Here is a 20,958-nt window from a genome sequence, read left to right as displayed (position 1 = left end):
AAATGAAGTTCCGGGTAAATATTTCCCCCTCCAAACAGCCCTGCTCCCGAGGTAGTACTTTTTCTCTTGTTCGGGAACTTTCGGGGGTGGGACTTGTGCGCTGAACATGCTGATTGTTTGAGCTCACGCAGCATTTTATTTCAACCGGCATTTTTAAAAATCTTTTGCAAGGTTCGTTCTGCGTTCAGCAAATTTCAGCCTTGCTCTTTCTGTCCAATGGCGCGCGTTGTCTCAGCCATCTCACGGTCAATGTCTGATAATAACATGCGTTGTCTTATTTTAAATCTAGCTTTACGACCTTTCAGAATACGCTTTAGTATCAGTGCTCGTCTCTTTTCCACCGTTTTGTTAATTACCTCTTTAGTAAACCAATACATAACCAGCAAAAGCAGCGCTGCTTGCATCTCCTCCATACTTGTTATTGTTGCAGACAGTATCGCACAAAAATGATTCCTGTCTGTCGCTGACTGGGAGGAGCAGCCGCGCGCAGTCCCACATCTCTGGACTAATTTGCCTAATCTTCACAGTACTTTAGACCGCAGTGGAAACGCGGACAGTAGCAGGTCTGGGGGAAAAAAAGTTCCTGGTACTAAAAAAATTGTTCTGGGTAATTTCGGTGGAAACGGGGCTATAGACAACCTAGGAAGTCGGAGAAGGTCTCTTTTTTTAAAAGTTTCGATACAAACTGTTCACACAAACACGATTCATACATGAAAACTCATACATATAAAAAAATGACAAATCAAAACATTACCATTACCAAATATTCGATTCTAATGAGAGTAGTCTTGTTTTATCCGTACCACATCATTAAAGGCCCCGATATTCTCATCGAAGAATCAACTGATGTGACGTCACTATGAACAAAATCAGGCTTAGACAAAGTTGATTTTGGGAATTCGAAACAGCTTGCTAAAGCGAACTTTCCAGAAAATTTCACTACGGCTGCATGGTAAACAACTTTGTACTCCCATTGGTCCGTGGCGATGATGTAATAGGTGGGTGTGGCTCTGAGGCTCCGCCTTCTTTCACATTGAAATCTTTACCGGTTAATTTCTTCTGTTCAGTCCACGGGGTCAGACGTTCATGGATAAAAAATGAACACACTGAAGAGCTGCTTTATAGTAGAAAATGAAGTTGCGCTTCTGATGAAACGAGACACTGTTTAATACAGCAACGCTTCTTGATTTTAAGCAATCTATTGTATAAAGTGATATATAAATAAACGTGACGTGACTTTGCTAGAGTGCTGAATTGCAGAGCTCGTGCAAACATATTCCCGTTCCTATGATCAGATACTTTTCTTATGCTTTATTTTAAAAAAATGCTTGATCAAATGTTTTCTCAATTTTGTTGTTTGTTTATTTTGTTATTGTGAGGAAAGCACGCAGCCCATATTTACATATTCATCTAATCTTCACTCTCATCAGTGTGGACAGTAGGGGTGTAACAGCACATGTATTCGTATTGAACCGTTTCGGTACAGGACTTCCGGTATGGTGCACATGTGTACCCACACGTTCCCACACGAACATATTAAGTATTCTGTTCATTTCATCACGAAATTCAAATGATAAATGGCAGCGCGGCGCTGGAGTGAACGCAATCATCTCTTCCTAGTCAAAGAATAAACATGAATCAACATCTGAAGATTTGTTGAGGATACATTACACCTTACTGAAACGTACCATATGTTGTGTGATCACTCAATCAGTGTTTCAATGGTGGAAAGGCGTCAATAAAACAGCTTGTAAACAATGATAAACAAAAAGTGTTAAAAGTGCTTGTATACAAACACGTAGCATCACATTTACCTCAGAAGTCATTCAGTCCACAGCTGTTAGTTCACTAGAGAGATGATGAACTCTTTCACTAAATATATGCACTATATTAGCCGATATATTCACTATATTCTACTTACCCTTGTTAGTGATGTCTTGATTATTTAATGTATGTTTAAATAAGTGAAAATGACAGGTAATGTGTATTTAATGATCATATTTCAACAACGAATTGGAGTAAAAACATAATTTTTATGTGAAGCCTTATGTGAAGTTTACATGTTTGCATACAATGTTATTTGAGTGTGGATTATTATATCTAAAAATAAATAGCAACTGAATTTAGGCTAATAGTTTGGGCTCTGTTGTTAACCTTTAATATTACAGTAATGTGTAAGTAAGCTTTCCCTATATAGTTTACAGCAGCAGCGATCATTTTTTTTATCTTTAAGAAACTTTTAGTTATAATTGAATTCATTTAAGGACAGACACAATTTGTTCAGTAAACCACTGTTTAATATATATAAATAAAAAGCAAAACCCGTTGTACCTGCTGTACCAAACCCGTACCAAACTGTGACTTCTAAACCGAGGTACGTACCGAACATAGTAAAGAAAAAATGGACGTGGTGTCCGTGACGTCACCCATAGGATTCTGAAGAGCAGTTTTGAAGCATAAAGTATGGACGAGCTGGCCGTTGCCATCTTGGCATCGCGCGTCACTCCCGGATAACAGAAAAGGGCCAAAGAGGCGGGACGTGGCTGGAGCTGAGGTGACGTGATGACTAACAGACAGCAGACAAACAGCTATCCACCTGTCACTAAAAGTGGCCACGCCCTTAATTATGCAGAACTTTAAGGCTTAATATAACGTAAACGAATGAGTTATAAAAAAAATGCACCCCCCTCACAGTTGTCATGAAGGGCAAAATTAGCCGTATAGACCAAAAACACAATTTGTACCAGGCTGTAAACATGTGTTTTTCTGCTGTAAAGTTGGCCATTTTAACATGGGGCTCAATGAGATTCTGCTCCCTTCTGGAGCCTGTCCCTAGCGGCCAGTCGATGAATTGCAGTTTAAGTCACTTCCGTATTGGCTTCAAGATAAACTGGGGGAGGTTGCCGCTTGGTACCGAACCGTCAGTTTTGTGTACTGTTACACCCCAAGTGGGCAGCATTGGATGTTCGCTAACAGTATGTCGCTAGTCACGTATTTCGAACGTCGTTTTACCCCTAAGCGAAGAATGAAAAAGAAGCTCATGTGAATATATCGGGGCATTAACAGTGTGATTTCTGTGTCCCATCAGGTGCCTTTGGAGGGATTTTTCCATCAGCGCTTCTTCTTTATTTTGGAGGTTTAGTCAGTGTGCATTGTAGTGCACTGCAGCGCAATCATAATTCTGAGAAAAACTGAGTACCTGCCAATGAAAACAAGGCATTTTGGTTGGCAAACGTGCCTGTCTTTATCTCTCTTTCTGTCTGTCTCTCCATGCAGCTGTGTTAAACAAACAGCCTCGTGCAGCTGGACGCCTGAACATGGCGAAAGGGGAATTTTAATCCACTGTTTTTCTGTTCTTTGGCACCAGTCAGATTTATGTGCTCATAAAACCAGGAGAAAATCACCCACTCCATCCGCAGAGAAGGAGAGGTGACGGAGACGGGGGTGCTGGAGGAATTGACCCCTCACCACAATTTGTATTTTTTAGAGGAGCACAACAGACGTGGTAGGAAGGTTTTTTAAACGCACGTGCCTCTCATAAATCCGGACGACTGCGATTCGAGTCTGAAGACGCTGTGATTTTGGAGTCGGCCCTCAGACGACTTAATGGAGTGATAATTGAGTGTAAGCTGAGCTAAAGACTCACACAAACAGGCACGTTCTGTCTTGGTGACTTATGAAATATCCATCACTGTCAGAAACGAGTAAAACCAATACTTGCATAACAGCCAGATCTTTTTCCTCAGCGCTGATCTGAAAACAAACCCTGCGCCGCGCACCAAACCACTTCCAGCTGTCCTCGAACCCACACAAACACGCAGTGCAATTACCATCTGATGCCAGCGGTGCGAGATTAGGTGATAAGTTAAGCCTCCGGCGTGATTTTGGAGCCGTAACTTTAGTGGCTCTCATTGTGCTGCAGCGCCCGTGTCGCATTCAGCCATATGAAACCAGCACACACACTAAAAAACACATCACATTTCATATCTCTGTGACCTCACGATACAAATCACCTCATGCACGCGTCTCCTGTAAGGTCTGAGTTTGTGATTTGTGATGGTCTGATGATGAAGGCGACTTACTGGGTTTACTCTGCATTTCCAGACAACTGAGAACTCCAGCCTCCTTCTTGAAAATGAGCAATGGAACAGAAAAGTCCAGCACCAGATGTAGTGAGAACCGGCATTTCCATGATGGTTAACGAGCCCAGCACTGAAAAAAAAAAAAAGTTTATTTATTTTGTTGAGAAAAACTGTTAAAAATTTGCCACAGAAAAAAGAATGAAACAACAGCGTTAAAAGATTTCAAATGTACACTAAAAATGCTAACTTATAAATTAGCTTGTTTTATTAAAGTCAAAAATATTTACTAAACTTAATCCACTTGAATGCATTCATTTGTACCAACAAAACTCATTTTAAAGCGATAAATCAGGAATAATATCTCTTTAAAGTAACAAAGTAATTATAATGCAATTTTTTCAAACATATTACCTTATTTTTGTGCATTTTGTCAGCCATTTTTTTCCCCATATTTATGTTTATGCCATAATATGCATACAAAAACTAAACTCATATAAGTTATGAGCCATGATAGGATATTATTTTTCCCATATTTGACCATGATATATAATTGGGATAATTCCCCCAAAAATGAAAGTGCTTTCATCATTTACACATCCCTTTGTCATCTGTGGAATATAAAAGAAGATATTTTGAGAAAATTCTCAAACAAAAAATTTGTCCATACAATGGAAACCAAAACTATTTGGTTGCCAAAATTCTTCAAAATATCTTCTTTTCTGCAGTGTTACTTTTGTGTCATTGATATACTTTTTGAAATTTTGAAATAGTTTTACATTTTTATATTTTCTGTTTTCATTTTAAGTTTTTAAGTCCTTTTTATTAAAGTCTACATCATTTTTATTTCAGTTTAAAGGCACAAAATGTATAAATTTTGGATTAAAATATCCAAAAAAAACACTAAAACCATGTTGTATAGTATAGTATAGAGTACCATGTTTAACCATGCCTAATATGGATTTCATAGCAGCCGCTGAGCGAATGCACAGAGTAGCATTATATCATAACTTTCAACACACTCAAATGTGTGTAATCTGATAAAACAGCGCTGCGTTACTCCACATATGCATGAGCGGAAGAAGCAGAAGTGCTCATCTGTGGCACAATAAAAGCTCTGCTTAATCCAGGCGTTATCAAGATAAGACTTTGTTTTGAATAAGCGACCTCTCGCGGCGGTCTCATGACATGAAATTGCGTAAAAACTTGCTCAAGTTATACACCGCCAATAAGGCAATAGCAACATTGGCGAATAGTTTGAATGTGAAATGTTGCCTTTGCAACTAGCCGGAAAAAATAAGGTTTACTTTTTTTTATATTTTACTTCAAGCAACGAAAATGAAAAGGCTCCCACCCTATGAAATACAACTTAACGAATCGGGGCACGTGTTGCGTCAGCCCAAGGGTCCGCCTTACAGGAAGCTCCCAATCTCCCCTGTTAAAAACGGCCCATCTGGAAATCAAACAGCCTCTGCCATAAAAAAGATAAACGAGGCTTTGAGAATGTCCATATTGAAGCGAGCAGACAGAGCGAGGCGCTCGCCGTCCTGAGGGATCATGAAACTCCAACGTGTCTATAGGAGGCTTGGTACGTGATTCTGAGGTTCAGCTGCTTGAGTTTTCTTCTGGGATCGAATGCTTTGTGCTTTTGTAAACTGTAAAATCCTCCTAAACTGCAATTCAGATTGAAATGGAGAGAAAACGAGACTTACTTAAATAGCTCAGGCAAAAATTGAAATGATGTCATGTGTGTGGGGGGGTGAATGTGTGTGTGTGTGTGTGTGTGTGTGTGTGTGTGTGTGTGTGTGTGTGTGTGTGAGAATGTGAGTGAGTGTGTGTTTGTGAATGTGTGGGTGTGTGAGTGTGCATGTGTGCATGTGTGTATGAGTGCGTGTGGGTGAGTGAGTGTGCATGCGTGTGTGTGTGTGTGAGAGAGAGAGTGTGTGTGTGTGTGTGTGTGAGAGAGAGTGTGCGTGTGTGTGAGAGAGTGTGCGTGTGTGTGAGTGCGTGAGAGAGAGTGTGCGTGTGTGTGAGAGAAAGAGTGTGCGTGTGTGTGAGTGTATGTGTGTGATAGAGAGAGAGAGAGTGTGCGTGTGTGTGTTTGTGTGTGTGTGTGAGCGCGCATGTCATCAGCACTCAAAGCTCATTCGCACTTCTACATATCTTCACCGTCTGATGACAAACATGTATTTCCACTTTTGGAAATTTGGAGTTTTTGACCTCTTCCTACTCGTTAAAGTGTGCATCAAAACGAGCAGTGAAAAGATGCTTATCTCTTTAAAGTATCTCCATTGGCCTTGAGAAGTGTGCATTAAACCTTGTGTCTCTGACTCGTATGTTCTGAAGAGCATCTTCGTGCAATCATGAGTGAAAGCTAATTCTCACAATTCACACATTGGACCTGGAAAATGCCAAACTAAACTGCCCACTCGACAAATGGACTAAAGTAGCAAGTGAAATCTAGCAATCGATAACCAACTGGGAACGCTAAGAGTTTGAGTCAACTGAATATGCTCCATAATGTATGTCTGTTTACAGTCACGAACAAAAAGTCCAATTAATATACTGAGATGTGAGATGATTCTATTTATGGTGCTAAAGGCATCTAATTATGGTATTTTTGATTCATTTTGTAAGATTGTTTATGAGGAAAATGCTCTTGATAAATTCATATTTTGGAGATTTCCATAGGACAACAGTGGCGTTGAAACTTAGCATAAAGCTTTTGATGTCATTCATGTGCTTGGACATATGATTTTCTCCTTAAACATCTCAATATGCTAAATATTAAATTTCTCTTCAAATTATTTTAATGAGCTGAGCAGACCAACAATGTTACAGTTATTTATATTATTCATATAATATTATTATTATAAAACTCTGAGTCAAAGTGGATGGTTTGGCTTAAAACAGTTATTTTGTATCATTCAGATACTATTGTTGTTTTATTAATATATATTTTTTTGCATATTTTCCATTTTAATTTTAGTGTTAGTTTTAGTAATTTAGTTATGTGTCATTTAGTCTACACTGAAAAAAATGGTGTGTTGGATTTACATGATTTAATCATGTACATCGGTTCCACATGATTCAATTAAGTTAAACAAACATAATTTGTTCACATAATTTCAACATAATGGAATTAAGTCATTTTTAAGTAACCGAATTGAGTAGTCTCACAATGATTTTAATATGGCCCCATTACATCAGTGGTGCACACGGGGGCTTGAGACCCTGCCTCTTTAATCAATACACATGCTTATTTTTTTTTTTTTTTTTTTGTCACTTGACTGATCTATAATACAGTCCTCAGTAGCTTTCATTATATTTGTCAGCAACAGCACATCATACATGTGCTAAGTGTGAAATGCTCTTTAATGACATGTGCTGAGTCAGTCCACAGGTTAAGCAATCGCTCCGCTCTTCTCCACTATGGTAACCAGTGTAATTTAAATGGTTCGAATAATTCCAACATAATTAAACATTAAACACTAATAAACAATATGAAGTCTCCCCCTTTTTCTCATTTTGCCCAAAAACACATAAAAAAACACTTAATTTCAACAATTTTACTCTAGTCGTCAAGTCCCAAGCAAAGCATGCTGGGAACTACAGTTTCAGCAAAAATCATTTTCGAGTACTTAATTGGTTCACATTCACCCCAAATAATTTAATCTAGTAGATTGCATATTTTAGAGAATTACATTAATCGAAAGCAATGAAATGATGTTTAGAAGAGAAACACAAATTAGTTGCGTAGATCACAAATAATACGATTAAGTAAATTGGACAACATGTGTTTTCCTGTTTTTTCAGTGTATATAGTTTTTTATAAATTAATTATTTCAGTTTTTAGTGCATCAAGTTAAACTAAATTAAAATGAGAAATGTTACCTTGGCATCTATCTGAAATAAGATAAGTTTAAAAAACAAATTCTTCATGGTTTTAGGTTTCCGTTAACTATAATAGCCTGGTCTGAAAGTCTCCTGAGATATATATGAAAGATCAACCTCTGAAAAAAATTAATTAACATGGCTCTTAAAGTGTTCCCAGTGCCATTGACTGGCAGTTCTCTCTCTCTCTCTCTCTCTCTCTCTCTCTCTCTCTCTCTCTCTCTCTCTCTCTCTCTCTCTCTCTGTCTCTCTCTCTCTCTCTCTCTCTCTCTCTCTCTCTCTCTCTCTCTCTCTCTCTCTCTCTCTCTCTCTCTCTCTCTCTCTCTCTCTCTCTCTCTCTCTCTCTCTCTCTCTCTCTCTCTCTCTCTCTCTCTCTCTCTCTGTAGTAAATGTGGCACTGCATTGTGCAGCTCTGTGAAACTCCACAGGCCTCTACTAACACTCTACAGTAGCAGAGAGGCCCCACACACACACACACACGTGCGCACACACGCACACACACACACACACACACACACACACACACACACAAGCGCGCACACACACAAACACAAACACACACACACACTGGCTTTGACTAGTGTCAGAACTAGAGCAAAAGGTCCCAGCAGTCTCCCGTTTACAATCATGCTGCCTGTCAATCAGTGCTATTGTACATGCTGTGTGATGAGAGTCATTCTTTTTAATAATTCAAATATTTATTTACTTAAAATGAGTAAAGTTCACATTTGCCATATCATATTCATGGCATTTGTTCTGATGTGTGTTTTACCATAACTAGCTGTGTGTGTGTTAGGGGTTGCATTTATATATATATATATATATATATATATATATATATATATATATATATATATATATATATATATATATATATATATATATATATATATATATATATATATATATATATATATATATATATATATATATATATATATATATATATATATATATATATATATATATATTAGGGCTGTCAAAAGATTAATCGCGATTAATCGCATCCAAAATAAAAGTTTGTGTTTACATAATATATGTGTGTGTACTCTGTTAATTTTTATTTATATATAAATACACACACAAGCATGTATATATTTAAGAAAAAAATATTATTTTTATATATAAGACATTTATATTTATATATATTATAGATTATATAAATGTATATACAGTATATACATGGAAAATTTCTTAAATATATACATGAATGTGTGTGTATTTATATATAAATAATAATTAACAGAGTACACACATATATATTATGTAAACACAAACTTTTATTTTGGATGCGATTAATCTTTTGACAGCCCTAATATATATATATATATATATATATATATATATATATATATATATATATATATATATATATATATATATATATATATATATATATATATATATATATATATATATATATCTCATTGAGCTTTGAGCATAATGGCAGAGCATTAAAGTCGACTAGTCTGTGCAACATATGTTGCACAGACTAGTCGACTTTAATGCTCTGCCATTATGCTCAAAGCTTGACGTCGACTAGTCTCTGGCCTATAGTGGGCGCAACAGGATAAGCCATTTCCTGACACGCACGCTCCGTTTCCAACAGTTAAAATGACAAATAGATTCATACACTGAGAGCTCTCCACAAGACATGTTTGATTATACCACCTGATGCTCAAAATTGATCAGGTGAATGCCCGTTTTAAACAGCTTATTGAACACGTAAGCTAATCGCTGTTCTAAACTAATGCTGTGCTGCATTGTAACCAAGCGGCAACCTCCCGCAGTTTCTCTTGAAGCCAATACGGAAGTGCCTTAAACTGCAATTCATCGACTGGCCGCTAGAGACACACTCCAGAAGGGAGCAGATTCTCATTGAGCCCCATGTTAAAATGGCCAACTTTACAGCAGAAAAACACATTTACAGCCTGGTACAAATTGTGGTTTTGGTCTATACGACTAATTTTGCCCTTCATGACGACTGTGAGGAGGGTGAATTTTTTTATAACTCATTCGTTTACATTATATAAAGGATTAAAGTTCTGCATAATTAAGGGCGTGGCCACTTCGAGTGACAGGTGGATAGCCATTTATCTGTTGTCTGTTAGTCATCGCGTCATTTAAGCTCCGCCCACGTCCCGCCTTTTTGCCCATTTTCTGTTATCCGGGAGTGATGCGCTGCCAGGATGGCAACGGCCAGCTGGACCCTACTTTGTGCTTCAGAACGGCTCATCAGAATCATATGGGTGACGTCACGGACACTACGTCCATATTTTTTTACAGTCTATGATTGTAACACACACCCACACAGCTCGCACATCACGTGGAAATCCCAGAATCATTCAGTAACGCAGAAATGTATTGTCAACACTGTTCTGTGATTTATCAATAAAATAGCTTAGAAACTTAAAGGAACCCTGCACTTTTTTTGAAAATAGGCTAATTTTCCAACTCCCCAAGAGTTAAACAGTTGAGTTTTACTGTTTTCTAATCCATTCAGCCGATCTCCGGGTCTGGCCAAAAAATGACCAAAGAGTTTAAATATTTTTTTACTATACTCTCATTCCTGCGTAATTATCAAGGAATTTTGCTGCCGACCCATGGGTGCAGCGGAGCAATGATATTACGCAGTGCCTGAAAATAGGCTAACTTCCGTCAACATAACCAACGTGACAACCTGCTTGCACAGAGAGCATGCCGAGGACTATTTTCAGGTGCTGTGTAATATCATTGCGCCGCTGCACCCATGGTAAGGCAGGAAAGTTCCTTGATTATTACGCAGGAATGAGAGAATAGTTCCTAGCCATATCGGTCTAGAAAATCATCTTAGTACACGATGTAACTACAGAAAAGTTTTTAATAGGAAAAATATCAAAACTCTTTGGTCATTTTTGAACGAGATGCTAACGGTCTAATCAGATTCAATGATCTATGCTAAGCTATGCTAAAAGTGCTACCGCCAGACTCGGAGATTGGCTGAATGGATTCGAAAACTATTTAACTCTAGGGGAGTTGGAAAATGAGCCTATTTTCAAAAAAAGTGGAGTGTTCCTTTAAAATTTCTAGCATATATTACTTGGAACTAAAACTCACAGCTTCACTATTAGAGAGACGCTGCCAGATATAATTAATTCACAAGCAATCGCACTCTCTCTCTCTCTCTCTCTCTCTCTCTCACTCACGAATGCATTCATATAAATGTAATCTTTACTTTATCTGTATCTGATTTAGAACGAGCAGAAATCTGTGAGAAATAATAACGTCCCAAAGACAAAAGAAATTATAAAAAAGCTGTTATGTGGAGCAATAGCCTGTGGGCAGCGCGGTGTTAAATATGCCATAGCTGTGCACAAGAAAACCCACGTTCAGTCTCAGCTCGAGGTTCAGGCTTATTTGTCCATTAATGACGTCATCAGCGGCTAGTCGACATCAAAAAAAAAAAACATCAGAAGTCGTTCAACCTCTTGTGTGTGTGTGTGTGAGTATGTGTGTCTGTCTGTCTGTGTGTGTGTGTGTGTGTGTGTGTGTGTGTGTGTGTGTGTGTGTGTGTGTGTGTGTGTGTGTGTGTGTGTGTGTGTGTGTGTGTGTGTGTGTGTGTGTGTGTGTCTGTGTGTGTATGTGTACGTGTGTTTAAACTTAAAACAGATTGATGAACACACTCCAGCAGTAAATTTCAACACTGACAACATTCATGGCAAGGGTAATAAATGATGATCTGGTCTGTTCACGACTATGATGGAAGACACTTTGAAAGGCCAATATAGAAACCAGATTGCCAGGGCTTGCCTTCAACATTGAGGCCAGGAAAGAAGAATCTCATCCCTTATGTTTAAAGCATATATCTGTTAGTTTGGCACATTGGTTGTTTTTCGTTGTTTTAGACGACTATATTCATTTCTATAATTTTTCAACTATATATTGAAACATTTCTCTAATTACTTAGTCCATTTAAAACGGTCCATTTAAAATGTTGCCAAAAAAACATTGCTAATGTTTTACGAGTCAACAATAGTTGCCGAAAGTCTGCGCCAGTCAGAGTTGATAGATTTAACAGAAAATCGAGTGGGACAATCAGATTTCACTGTTGGTGAATTGGTAGCGGAAAACATAATGTTTTACTTTTTCCCAGCCATCGACGGAAATTTATGTCTGAGATGCCATTACAGTTTTTCTCAATTGTTTACACACAAATACTAGTACTTGAGACACAATGACCACAACATGAAACTCATGCACCAACCCCCTTGAACCAATTCTGCTAAACTAAAAGCACAATTCCTGCTTTACACTCAAATTGCAGTTCTAAAACACACTTTTTTCAAAACACTACACACAATTCTCTGCATTTGGCACAATTTTCATGCTGAAAATCTCTTGTTTTCACAAGGAACACACTGCCATTCAAATATACACACTGGCACTTCACATGGGCAAACACCTGTCACACAGTTTTACAATTAGCAAACAGGTGAGAAACCGAAGAGAGGATGCAGTGTAGTTAAAAAATATATATATACTGTAACTGTATACAGTAAATTGTTCTGTTGTTTTGTATGTAGACCACTGTATATGCAACTTTGTGTTGGTTGGGATGTACACACTGTGTACATTGTTTTTGTGGGGAAAATAAAATATATTTGTTACCGTGTATTTGTGTGTTCTGAGTATGAAAACAATATTCTCAAATATTTTACAACACACTTATATGTACTGTCTGTTGTAAGTGTAACACTGAACCAAAAAAATACCTTAGTCATTATAATGAATGGAGAAGAAGTGTTTTCCATTCATCATAGTGTTTTACATTGAGCACATCAGTGTTCAACTGGTTCTTATAAATGTCTATTCATATGATGGTTTGTGTGTGTCATTTGAAAACAAAATACCATTTTGAAAAGAAATAACATTGTTTTGAATGTAAAGTTGCATTTTGCAGGAGAATTGAGGGGTTTTGCCCACTGTGTGTGTGTTTTTGGATTTGTGTGTAGAGTTCTGAGAATATGAGGCATGCTTTCAGAAAATGTGTGTAAACAATCGAGAAAAACTGTAAAAGGACATTTTCGGCTTTCCGTGTTTTCACGGTTATACTGCGCTATGACACATCTTCTGAAAGAGTACAGAATCTCCTCATCAAAACACATGAGAAGAAGAAGCAGAAACAAGGAATAGCATACGTAAGCAGATGCATATGTAAAATAACGTGATCATCAAGCAGATCGTATGGAAACGAATGAATGAGATTGTACAAATAAGAATAAAGTTTTGAATTGCCACAATTGAGTCTGTTGATATAAATGCAATCGACCAACAAAATGTGCCGTCACTCATTGCTTGTCATAATCGAAACCTCATTTACACAAAATTCATTTTGGGGCGTTATTTAGTAATTCAGTCGCACATGTTGTATTCAAATAAACTGATGAATTGTTGGTGGCGTCCTCTGACAGAACATCAGTGAAGGGTGGAGATGGTTTAGTTGAATTTCTGATGCTCTCTCTCATTCACTCATAAAGTACAGGTCAAACTACTCTTCATGTTCCTCAGTGGGAAAGCTGATGTCCATCCTATGTTTTACAATAAAGACATCCAACCGGAATGCAAGGAGAGGGAAAATGTTCCATACAAACTCAGGAGTGACTGTGGCCTGTCAGGAAGTTTATAGTGAATTGGTGAGTTGTGCTATTGTGTCAGAGGACCCCCTCTATTTGTCCTCCTCCAGAACCCCACCCTAGCATCCTCTTGAAAGAGCAGAATCTGATAATCAATGAAGGAGAAAGAAAAGAGGGAAATACTAGAGTGAGAGAAAAAGAATACATTTAATGTGTTTTTTTTCCATGGGGGGTTGGACAGGCCTCTTTATCATGACTTGCATCCACCTCTCACCTCACTCATTGAACGCTTTAGAAAAACTCTCTGACCTTTGGCCTTTAGGACAATAGGGACCGGGATGTTTCCCAGTGTGTGCAAACCTGGTCAACAACAGGAACACGAGGGTGCTCATGGGAAAGCAACTGTTTACTGTGAGACAGGATGAGAAGACCTCCCTCTTACCCAGACACACATCAAAATACACTTTCTCAAACAAAACAGTGACTGAAACCAAACAGCTACAAAATGGCTAATATATTTTATAGAGACTAATACATAATGGCAAACCGGCTACAGAACAGCTAAAATAGCTAATATACACCGATCAGGCATAAAGTGAATAACACTGATTATCTCTTCATCACGGCACCTGTTAGTGGGTGAAAATATTAGGCAGCAAGTGAATATTTTGCCCTCAAAGTTGATGTGTTAGAAGCAGGAAAAATGGGCAAGCATAAGGATGTGAGCGAGTTTTACAAGGGCCGAATTGTGATGGCTAGATGACTGGGTCAGAGCATCTCCAAAACTGCAGCTCTTGTGGGGTGTTCCCGGTCTGCAGTGGTCAGTATCTAAAGTGGTTCAAGGAAGGATCAGTGGTGAACCGGCGTCAGGGTCATGGGCGGCCAAGGCTCATTGATGCACGTGGGGAGCGAAGGCTGGCCCGTGTGGTCCGATCAAACAGACGAGCTACTGTAGCTCAAATTGCTCAAGAAGTTAATGCTGGTTCTCATAGAAAGGTGTCAGAATACACAGAGCATCGCAGTTTGTTGCGTATGGGGCTGCATAGCCACAGACCAGTCAGGATACCCATGCTGACCCCTGTCCACCGCCGAAAGTGCCAACAGTGGGCATGTGAGCATCAGAACTGGACCACGGCGCAATGGAAGGTGGACTGGTCTGACAAATCAAGTTTTCTTTTGCATCACGTGGATGGCCGGGTGTCGCTTACCTGGGGAACACATGGCACCAGGATGCACTATGGGAAGAAGGCAAGCCGGCGGAGGCAGTGTGATGCTTTGGGCAATGTTCTGCTGGGAAACCTTGGGTCCTGCCATCCATGATGTGGATGTTACTTTGACACGTACCACCCACCTAAGCATTGTTGCAGACCCTGTAAACCCTTTCATGGAAACGGTATTTCCTGGTGGCTGTGGCTCTTTCAGCAGATAATGCACCCTGACACAAAGCAAAAATGATTCAGGAATGGTTTGAGGAGCACAGCAACGAGTTTGAGGTGTTGACTTGGCCTCCAAATTCCCCAGATCTCAATCCAATAGAGCATCTGTAGAATGTGCTGAACAAACAAGTCCAATTCATGGAGGCTCCACCTCACAACTTAAAGGATCTGCTGCTACCAACTTGGTGCCAGATACCACAGCACATCTTCAGGGGTCTAGTGGAGACCATGCTCAATGGGTCAGGGCTGTTAGGAATAATGTTAGGTCATAATGTTATGTCTGATCGGTGTATAATGACAAATACAAAACGGCTAATATATATATATATAGTGGCTACAGTGTTGCCAAGTCCCACAGAATTGGGCTACTTTAACACTGTAATGGGGCTGTTTTTCATGTCTGTGGGTTGATGCAACCCTAATAATGTGATATTTAGCTGGTTAAGTGCGCTATTCGAGTAAACAAAGTAATAATAAAATTACAAGTAATATCTGATCATTCTCCATAACACGGTATTTACATCTCATTTCATCAGTAGACTGCTCGATGGTGGAAAAGCAGCTATTGTGTGAACACACCTTTTAATAGATGTTATATATAGCCATTTGCATCAGCTATTTTGTAGCGGTTGTTAAAGGGATAGTTCACCCAAAAATGAAAACTAGCCCATAATTGACTCACCCCCAAGTCATCCTAGGTGTATATGACATTCTTCTTTCAGACGAATAAAATCAGAGTTATATTACAAAAGTTCAGGCTAATCCAAGCATTAGAACAATGATTCATAGTTGCTCTGTTTTTGAAATCCATAAAAAGTGCATCTGCCCATCAAATAACGTGCTCCACTCGGCTCCGGGGTGTTAATAAAGGCCTTCTGAAGCAAATCGACGTGTTTGTGGAAGAAAAATATTCATATTTTTAACATTATCAAGTAAACTTTCGACCGACCGCATTCCATGGTGTTGAAAAGTGAAATTCAAGATGCGTTCGTGACATCATGACGAGCGGACCTGGTCGCGTTAGTCTTGTGATCGGCAGGGGAACTTTCAACAATTTTTCCATAAATTGAACAGGGAAGGCGGTCGGTCGAAAGTTTACTTGATAAAGTTTTAAATATGGATATTTTTCTTACACAAACACATCGATTCGCTTCAGAAGGCCTTTATTAACACCCCGGAGCCGAGTGGAGCACGTTATTTGACGGACAGATGCACTTTTTACGGACTTCAAAAACAGAGCAACTATAATCCAATTCTACTGCTTGGATTAGCCTGGACTTTTGTAATATAACTCAGATTTTATTCGTCTGAAAGAAGAATGTCATAAACACCTAGGATGACTTGAGGGTGAGTAACTTATGGGCTAATTTTCATTTTTGGGTGAACTATCCCTTTAAATATCTTTAGATTTTAAAGCCCAAAAAAGTGTTCCCTCCAGAACTCTACCAATTTAGCCATTACAGAGCCAGTGATTATAGTTTATAAAGTTATAAATATGGATTTTTTTCTACGCTTCAGAGGCCTTTATTAACCCACTGGAGCCGTGTGGATTACTTTTATGGTGGATGGATGCACGTTTTTGGGCTTCAAAATCTCGATACCATTCACTCCCATTATAAAGCTTGGAAGAGCCAGGATATTTTTTTATAGAACTCTGATTGTGTTCGGCTGATAGAAGTAAGTCATATACACCTAGGATGGCTTGAAGGTGAGTAAATTATGGGATCATTTTCATTTTTGGGTCGAAACCCTTTAAGGTCTCCCCAGCGCTGGAAAGCTTCTCAGATATTAAGCTACCTCTTGCCTGATCGTTACCCTTCTTTTTAAAGTTATAGTCCCCTGGCCTTTTCCTCTTTTTTATTTTATCTGCCATCTCTCTCTTTCTATAGTCGTTCTACTAATGTCTGTCTTGTGCACTGATCTCTCTCTCCTCCCTCATCATGAATGTGTAGAAAAAGATGGTCAAACACATCCATCTAGTGCATGTTTACATTGAAAATTGGAAAAGCAGTGCATGCATTTGCATAGTATGCCGTATGTAAAATATTATGCGCACATATCTCTGGTTGATTCTCATGCAACATGACCTTTTAGGTGTATATATAAGCAGGGTGAATTCAGGTTGAGTGGGCCACTTTCCCCGTCATCTCAATGGCCAAACGTTCCAGTCAACCTGAATTCACCCTATGTATTTATAACAATAATGCATTGTGACTTAGGGAAAGGAATTTGGCTTTCTTGTTGCCTTCTAATTCTGCTCTTTTGTTGGTGGTCGATTTAATGAGTAAAATCTTTCTCTCTCTCTGTCTTTCTCTTTTGTTGACTATATCTAATAAAGCACAAAAAGTCTCTCTCCATCCGTTCTGGGTTTCAAGGGCACAGTCAAAAGGGCAGTCATGTCTTTTATCCACACATAAAGCTTGTTTTTGTACAGAGCCCTCTGATGAAAGGAACAGTGCAGAACCCTTTCAGAATACAGAGTGCCACATAAACGCTGCCTTTCACTGAAGTACAGTTTCAGGGCTCGTTCAGAGCGCCGGGCCAGTTGAGTTCATTACATTAGAGAGGTTCAGTTCATTCAACGTCACACTTCCCCAAATTTAACAAGCAATATAACCACACATTGTGGACTGCAACTGCTTGATCATGTGTGATTGTGTTACTGTAATGACTGAGTCTGTTTTGGTTTCTGTTTTTGGCTTGTGTGTGTGTGTGTGTGTCAATGTTTGTGTGTGGAGGAGGATTTCCCGCTTTTGTTTTTTAAGGAAGCTCATGGACTGTACAAGCTCTCTGGATGACCTGTCACTCAAAGAGCTGAGCGGAAGAAATGCAAATGCTAGTGTTTAGTGGGAGATAAGTAATGCGTTAAGAACCCGTGTGAAAAAGTAGTGTGTTTAATTGTATTGAGAGTGCTTTAAATCTTATAATTGTATTTTTTTAAAACTGTACCTGCAGATAATATAAAATTAAAGTCCCAATGTGGTGAAAATCAAGCTTTTAATATTATTTAAATGTCTATGTGGCATCTTTAATATGCTGTAAGAAAAATTGTGCAAATTCCAACATTGTTGAGTATTTTCTTCTTAAAACTGCAGTGAACCAAAGCACAGTTTGAAATCACTGGTGTTTCTGACGTCACAAACCACCTTATAACCAATCACATCAATGTGTGATCGTCAACGGGTGGCAGTGATGCGCGGGTCAATGTATAAACAACCCGCACCCGACCGACGTTTTCAACTAACCCGCCCGCAACTCGGACCGCAAAAAAAAGAAGAAAATATTGTACCCGACCCGCTTCCTGACCCGCATTTTTTAAAAGTAGTAAATGCTCATCGTAGCTCATTGGGCCATTGAGAAAATGTTTCAGGCCCTGGCGTGGTGCGTTCAGAGGTGCAGCGGCGAGAGCAGGAAGTTCTTGCGGCGGCCCATCATTTTCCATTTCAGCTCCAGATGCATATTATTGATGAACGCGATGTTTATGTTTCGACCCGGCTTGAAGAATTCATCAGCCCACATTTGGAAAACATTTGGAAAAGCGTGAAAGCCCTTAGGAGCGCAAACTGTTATTTTTCTGAATGCTGTATGATATAGCCTAGTGTTATGTAATACAGGCTTGATTTATTCATTTATTTCGTTAAATTTTCTTAACAATTAAGATGCTGCATGTGTTTATCCAGTCTAATCGAAGTGTGCGTCTCTCCCCCGACTTTCCCAACAAAAATCCCGCCCCCTCTCAGAAAATAGGCTACATAAAACTGACTTTAAATGCGTTTAAAAGTAGCCTATTAAAATGGTACAATGGCATTGCTCAGCTCAACGTTTTGGGAAATCGGGCATTTTGTCCCGCGTCAGCATTTATTCAAAAGTTAATAACGCTCAACATTCAAAAGGTAAATAAGGATTTATTGACGATCCGACCGACCGTGACCCGAATATCATTAAAAATATTTTTGGATGACTCGTAACCGCGGGTAACCGCGGATGGCCGCGGGCACCCGCTCATTTTGGATCAACCCGCGCATCACTGACGGGTGGATCTCTGAGCTGGTGCGAGTGAGTGGAGGCGGGGCTAATTTGCATATTAATAGAACCATACATACTAAATGAGGCAAGGCTGTAGAGTTACATTCAAGCTATTTTAAGGCATGACGATTTTTTTTTTTAAATGTCATTTTGGTGATCAAAGATGAGTTTTAAGGGATACAATTTTTGACAACGGGGGGGGGGGGGATAAAATAAAAGGCTCTTAAGTCAAGTCAACTATTATGACTATGTTTCTTTTAAAAGTGCACTATAATAAAAGTTTTCCTGCTACGTTTTAAATAATTGTTTTATTAATCTTTTATCATGCTTTAAAGAAGTACTTATTTTGATGTGTTGACTAACATAGCTGGGGATTATCCCGCTTATACCACGGTCATTTGCCAGCACTGACAAGTTAAATCTCTCATTGATGTTTGCAGCGCTAAATATGACTGGAAGGGTTCAATGATGTTTCGTCAGTTGCAACTTGTTGAATCTAGCATCCTGTCCGCTTTAACAGAGATAAAGTAGTGTGGTGAGGTTACATTTATTTGCTTGAATTATAACATTTATTTGAATGAATTAGCCTATTGAGAGGGAGAGAGAGAGATGTTTGTATGAATTATGCCGAGTTCACTCACACTGCACGATTTTAGCCCTGATTTTGACTCGCCGACAAGTTTTTTGCAAAATCACAGACAAATGCCGGAAATCATAGACAAATCGGTGCTCGTTCACGCGAGGGACGATAACGCAGTGTTTAATTATCAAAGACACGATCCGAGAGAATCGCTGATGAGTCGCCGTGAGATATTAGGCATGTTAAATATCTGGACCTGTCTGCGATTCAAAATCCTGCCATCCTCTTGAATAATGTTGAGTTTAATTACTTCAAAAACAGAGACCTTGCTGAGTAATATAATGTAGTGATTCAATAGAAGCGAAGTTAATTTATTAATATAAAAGTCATGGACAATAATGTGAAATTGAATTGAATGATCCCCAAGAAAACTATGATTTCTCTGATCTACCTTTGTGCATTTGAAGACATTTGAAGGACGAAAAAGGGGATAACAATAGCTTTAAAACATTATCAGTGGGCAGTAGATTATTTGTCAATACCTGGTCTCTCCATCATTCTTTCTTTTTCTCTCAGTCTCCTTATATTACGCTGTATCGCTTCTAATGTAACGCTAAGGAGAAGAAGAAGAAGAAGAAGAAGAAGAAGAAGAAAATAATTATAATACACAGGGTTTATTAGAATGATGCGACACAGCGTGCAACATAACACACAAACAATACTGGACAACTAAACAGTACACAGGCAGGAACTAAATACACTGATGATTAACTAAAAGACTAACAGCTGTGGTATATGTGGTTAGTGTCCATGGTGACTTATAAGTGGTGGCAAACTAGAGCAAAGGGACATGTGACGGTTGAAAACTAAAACAGAACATGACTGTGACATCTAAAGCTTAGACTAGTAGTCTTTTTATTTTCATCTGTCAGTGAAGAAAGTAAACAGGTTTGACTGATATTTTTTATGAATCATTTTTTTAGATGAGTGAATTTCCTGAAGGCTACCAGGAAAGCTACTTAAGTTTATTAAATGCAATCACAATCTGTACAGATTCATAATTAATTTTATGCCTAATATGATGAAAACGGCTTCGTTAATGTTTCTTGTCCTCTCACATTGAGAGTTACTATAATTATTACATTACATGAATGCTACGTCAATTATATACAGTAAGCCTATTTTCAATTAAAAATGGCGAAATTAGACATACGTTTATTAATTTGCCTGATTATTTTAACATTTCTATCCTAAAACAGCTGTCAAATATGAAATGTTTAGCTTAGTGACCATTAACAACTGAAGCGTCGCACTGGAATTTGCGCTCAGCA

The sequence above is a fragment of the Gobio gobio genome, assembly GCF_949357685.1.
Source record: "Gobio gobio genome assembly, chromosome: 10".
Classification (NCBI taxonomy): Eukaryota; Metazoa; Chordata; class Actinopteri; order Cypriniformes; family Gobionidae; genus Gobio; species Gobio gobio.
Note: the sequence above shows the minus strand (reverse complement) of the source record.